This window comes from Triticum aestivum, chromosome 5B (genome assembly GCF_018294505.1).
Source record: "Triticum aestivum cultivar Chinese Spring chromosome 5B, IWGSC CS RefSeq v2.1, whole genome shotgun sequence".
Taxonomy (NCBI): Eukaryota; Viridiplantae; Streptophyta; class Magnoliopsida; order Poales; family Poaceae; genus Triticum; species Triticum aestivum.
Genome location: NC_057807.1, coordinates 432,699,259 through 432,705,258, shown reverse-complemented (window position 1 = coordinate 432,705,258; position 6,000 = coordinate 432,699,259).

Sequence of the window (6,000 nt, the reverse complement as noted above, 5' to 3'; positions counted from 1 at the left end):
ATATTAACGAATCGATCTTTCTTCTTTCAGCCCTCCGGATCGAGCAAATCTGCTTCTACAGACAGCAAGACAAAGCGAGGCCCGGGCAGATTGTTGAAGGATGGTGTAAAGTACCACATCGAATCCACCAAACTTAGTGGCGAACCCCTCACGCCTAAGACCGTTGCGGACAAGTGGACTCGTCAGTGCGGAGTTCTTGTGAAGGACAAACTCCCGATCTCCATTCAAGAATGGAAAGAGCCAAAGACTAAACGTCCAGGTGTTACTTGGGTCGACGACAGAGCCAAAAAAGACCTTGTGAAATCTCTGATGGAACATTTCACCCTACCAGATCATTTCACTGAAGCAGATGTGGAGAAAGTCAAGGCCGCTGCTCTTAAGAAGATGGTAATTGCATTCAACACCCATAAGAAAACTGTATGGGCCAACTACCTCGTTAATGAAAGGAAGACTCCAGATTTCACGGGAACACTAGAGAAGCAAAGAGAGCACTGGGACGATTTCGTGACCTTCAAGGATTCAGAAATATCTAAGGAACGGTCGATGAAAAACAAGGCAAATGCTGCAAGAAAGACGCAGTTCCATTGCCTAAGTGGGATAAGTCTGAGCAAGAGATGGAGGATGCAGGGGTCACTCCGGTTACCCGGCACTCGCCCCCCAGGTGCAGAACTTGGTTTTATGCGCATGGGGGAGCGTTGGACCCGAAGACAGGCGAAGTTTCGTGGAAGGCAAGTCTAAAAGGAGCCGAACAAAAGATAATTGACGCAATAGATGAAGCTCGAAGGGGGGTGTTCACGCCCAACAGAGAGAACGACGAGCTTACGCGCGCCCTAGGAAATCCTGAACACCCGGGAAGAACATGAGGCATGGGCGTTATTCCCTGGTATGAGGGCTTTTCAGAATGGAACGAGGACTATAGGAGCTGTGCAAGAAGGAAGATGGAGGAGGAGAAGAAAAGGAAGCTGGAGAAGGAGCAGAGGAAGCAGGACGCAGAATGCCTTCAAGGCCTAGAAGCAAGGCACGCGGACCTGGCACTCAAATTCCAGCAGCAGCAACAGCAGATCGACTCACTTAGCCAGGAAAGGGGGTCTCAGCAGCGGCAGTAGCAAGCGGATGATCGTCCAGCATTGGATAGCACCGTCCCATCCATGCCGAGAAGCAGTGTTGGTTCTGCCCCGGGCGACACACTGCTGGATACATACCCTGTGGATGAGATCATAGAGAACACTAACTGCGAGCTACACTCCAAAATGAAGAACATATCCATGAAGGTGGCGGACGGCGTTGCTTTTCCAGTTACCCCCAAAGCAACCTACCATTGCATCCTGATTCCAGAGGGCTATGCTCGTGTCATGGTTGATGAGGTGGTGGACCCATATTCGGGGCTAACGCTTGACATTCCTGGAGGTGAAGACGAGCGCACACTGGGAGAGTCCATACATCGTATCATCCTATGGAGAAAGGATTGCATCATCTTTCGAAGTCCACCGACACCGCGTCATCTGCCGACTCCTCCTCGAAGTCCGTCATCGAGTCAGCAGACTCCCGCTCCTCCAAGTCCACGAACGCGTGAGACGACTCCTCCTCGAAGTCCGCCACCTCCTCCAAGTCCCCGAACGCGTGAGCTGACTCCTCCGGTTTCAAGCCCGGCACAGCGTCATGCCACTTCTCCGGTTTCAAGTCCGGCACCGTGTCAGGCCACACCTCCTGCTTCAAGGCCGGCACATCGTCAGGCCACTTCTCCTGGTCCAACTCCACGTCAGCCGTCTCCGCCGGCTCAGCAATCGCAGAAGAGACATCCCGTAGCTTTGGTGCGTAGCGGTACGAGTCGAGGTAGTTCAGGAAGTACAGGCGAAGGCAAGCGATGTAAATATGGTCCAAGCCTCACTCCTTTTCCTCAGAGGCCTTACGACATGACTGAGGAGCAAAACGCAGCCATAGTGCAAGCCCAAGTGGACGCCCATTTTGGACCGAAACCGGCACCGCCGCCAAAGGAGGAAGTGCCTGAGAAAGTACTTAACCACTTCATTCGTATGGCTAGAGAACCAGCTCCCAAGCCTGTTGACTCGGCTATGAGCGCCAAATCAGGAAGGCACATCGAGCACGACTACAGAAGGAAGCGAGCTCAAGCTCGAGCCAACAAGCAGCTGGCAAAAAATGCGGGAAAACCGTTCCCCAGTTGGGAGAACAGGCGGCGCAAGCGATCCCCCCGCTTGTTGTGCCAACAACACATGAGAGGAGTAGTACGCGCGCCAAATATTATTGTGGGCAAACCGTTAGCGTTCCCCAGCATGGCGATGTGGTAATAACAGAGGATCATATAATGCAGGCTCAAATGCTCAATATCTCTGTTGGATAACTCCTCGAAATCGAGCCCATGCCTATGCTTAAAGAATCGGAAATAGCATGGCAATATGGCCGGGGCAAACCTTTGGTCCATCTAGACAAGGTCAAGGACCTCCCAACAAGAATGTATCAATTGCATCAATGGTACATGAACATTACCAAGATTTCCAATCGAGAGTCCTTCATGGTGAATGTCAAGCATGAGCATTATTACCATGAGAAAGCCCTGTCCATTGAGTATCCAGAACTATTTCAGTTATTTAATCAAGACGCACTCGACAAGTCTATCGTCAGTTGCTATTGTCTGTAAGTGATTTCTTTCTGTAATTTAAGTCTCAATCTAGTTATGTAGTGATAATTTTGATCAATCATTACATGTAATTATCCTTACTATATTCTTTTTCTGTGGTATTATATGCAGGACTCACTAACTAAAGAAGATAAAGACTACACCATCGTGAAGGGGATAGTCAACAGGTAATTTCAATCATTATTAACTATTAGTTCCTGATATGAACTATTTAATAACCCCTTTATTAATTTTTTTTGCCGGCGGGCAGGGCATGGGCAAAGTTCATCAAGGTGACTCCAGGCACGTGGCCAAAAAAGTTGTTTTGGCATCGACCCAAGGTAAAAGACCAGTGCACGTCTCTATCATTGTAATTTAAGCATTCAATATTCATTAGATCTCACATTACGATATCGTTCTCACTAGAGGCATACGCGCGCCTTGCCTCGCCGTTTTTCTCATCTGTGAGAAAGTTACATGTAGCAAAACTGATGTCGTCGGCAGCCTCGTTGGTTACAATATCAGGTGCGCACACGTAAGGATGTGTCATCATGCTATGATGATTCAGTATCAATATTTTCAGCTTCAAGTTTACATTGGTCATGAATGATCAAGGATAATCTTTTGTGTGTCATCTATCAATGGGTGAGAATTTCCTCACCTCATCTGTAAAGTTCTCCATATTTGGAACCAAAGAGTACTTCATTACAAATGAAATTAGATAAGTGAACTTTTCGTTCATATAATCTCCGTGGCGCCCTTTACAACAAAAAAAATCAGAAAAGCCATTGGTTACATATATAGGCTTAAATTTACATATTCCCACTATTCGGAAAGAGTGAGGGGTCAGAAAACATAACTTTTTTTGTCAATGTTTCAAAAAGCTTACCCTCACATACCTCTATTGCAATGTGACCAACAACTTAATTGTCAGATTTTGACTGGCACAAACAACACGTAGTATGTCATCCATCTGGTCCATTTCATCCCTATTCTTGCCCTTTAGGTGCAAAGACAATATAAGCACCAACTACATCACCTACTTCATTCTTGAGGCTTCCAATGAGATTTGCTTTCTTCTGGCTGCATAAGAAATGTATGTGCTTGTGCATAAAGACAAATATGCTTTTGTGGAATACGTATCCAAGTAACAAAAGATTTATTGTTGAGGATTTCAAATAACGAAAATCTCCAGGAGGAGGTGGATTGGCGATGGCAATCGCACCACAAGAACCCCAAAGGTCAGACTTGTTTCCATCCCAATGGACATAGAACACCAGCTATTTACTAAAGTTCTCCAGAATGACCGTATAGGCTCTCCTCCCAAGCTTGGCTTGACTTTATCATTATTTTTCATTTTCACCAATAATCTCATATTTAACCAGCGACCTGCAGGACAATTGATCCACAGTTAGCTAGTGTTATCATAAAAATTACCACTTGACACTCAAAGCTGATGCAAGTGTACATACAAAAATCATTTTAAATCGATTAAACACACACACACACACACACACACACACACACACACACACACACGCACGCACGCACGCACGCACGCACGCACACACAAATAGTTAATTTTTTTAATGTTAAATGCATCAGTGACATATATTTAGAGTCTCCATAATAAATTAAATTCTCATCAGTAGGATATCAATTCAAGCATGCCAACAAATCACTTTCAATCTAAATAAATAATACATGACTATTTGGATTCTCTAAATCGACCAATAAAGCTTATTTGCGGTTGCAGCTATGGAGAAGCTTACTACAATGGGATCTGCAATGATGCATGTGCAAGTGTTGTCCTGACTTTCATATGAAGAAACTGTACACTTCATTTCATAGCACATACTAAATGTTAACCAAAACCTATATCTTTATTTATCCAATAAAATACACGACCAACTATGTTGAAAGCACCAACCGAGGCACTCATGCTTGCTAATCACCATAACTTGGACGTAATAATACATAATTTGAATCTTCTAACTGAGAATGGGTAGCATTAGAAAGAATACACACCTCACCATCAGCAAGATGACTGCATATCTCTTTGCTTCCCTAAACATAAATGTTCACTTCAGTTTTCTGCAAGCTGTGCAAGTCTATTCCACCATGAATCCGTTCTGACATTGAAGTAAATGGAAAGGAAAGTGCCCATTTCATGAGGCATAGTTGGTCCTTCAGTTAAAGGTATGAACAGACCAGCCAAAGCCTGCAATCTTGTAAACATTTAGAGAAGTAAAAATTAGCATTTACAAAATTTCTTGTCTTGCTTGTCCATTTAGAATAGCAAGCAGAATTATGTTCCTCTCTGAATTGCAGTTAATCAGGCAATCATTGAAGCATAGATATACAAGTATTCATACGCAACACACAACATAGCAATTGAACTCTCCCTCGTATAAATTGCCCCAAATATCTCATCTCAGTTCCGCCAGCAAGCACACACATCAGGCTATCTCCGCCAGCAAACACACACATGGTGACCTAGACGGTCGGTGCCGGATAAGACCAACTCAACGCATGAGACATTTGTTTCGACTAAACCATCTCACGATCTCATCGAGATCAAGAGTGTATAAGAAATACAAGCTAGTTAGAACATAACACCCTGATTATGTATTGCAAAGAACACTAAAGAACTAAGACAGAGCAAGTGCATTGCAAAAAATATACAAAAGACCACACTCATCTTCCATACTTACTTTGAGCCAAACAGTACTGTTTGAAATATAGAAGTGCAGCATGAGCACATCAATATTTATATGTGTGGTTTCCTGATTACTATCTTTCATTCATATAACGTGAATCTAATGAAAGGTACTACAAAAAAAGTAACCAACTAAACTACAATACCAAATTAACACTGTAAATATTAAATACTGATAGATATGCAAAAAAAGTTAACATGAATATCTAAATGGAAATCAGCTATTTTCTGTAGTGACCTGTACTAAGTAAAAAAAATTAACTGAATATTTCAAAATCCCTTTTGTCATAATTTAGTTATTGTTGTACAAATAACTTATGGCAACAATATTGGTTAAGTGATCTTTCCAGTTGGATTTTACCAACGACTTGGTATAAGTTAATACCAAGAAATAGTAAATATGATAGTACTAATGCTGAAATTTGGGAGTGAACACATGTACTATGTAGCAGACCAAATAGTCATATACCTAAGGTGAAAAGAACATATCATATATTATCATCCTTGAGACTGCAACGCTGTGTTACAGGCATCCGAAATACAATAGCCCGAAATCCATCTCCTCTGCTGTAACAACCAAAAAACTCATCAACTATTAAATGTTTAGCCTACAAACCAAAAGAAGAAATTAAAGGGCAGAATTATT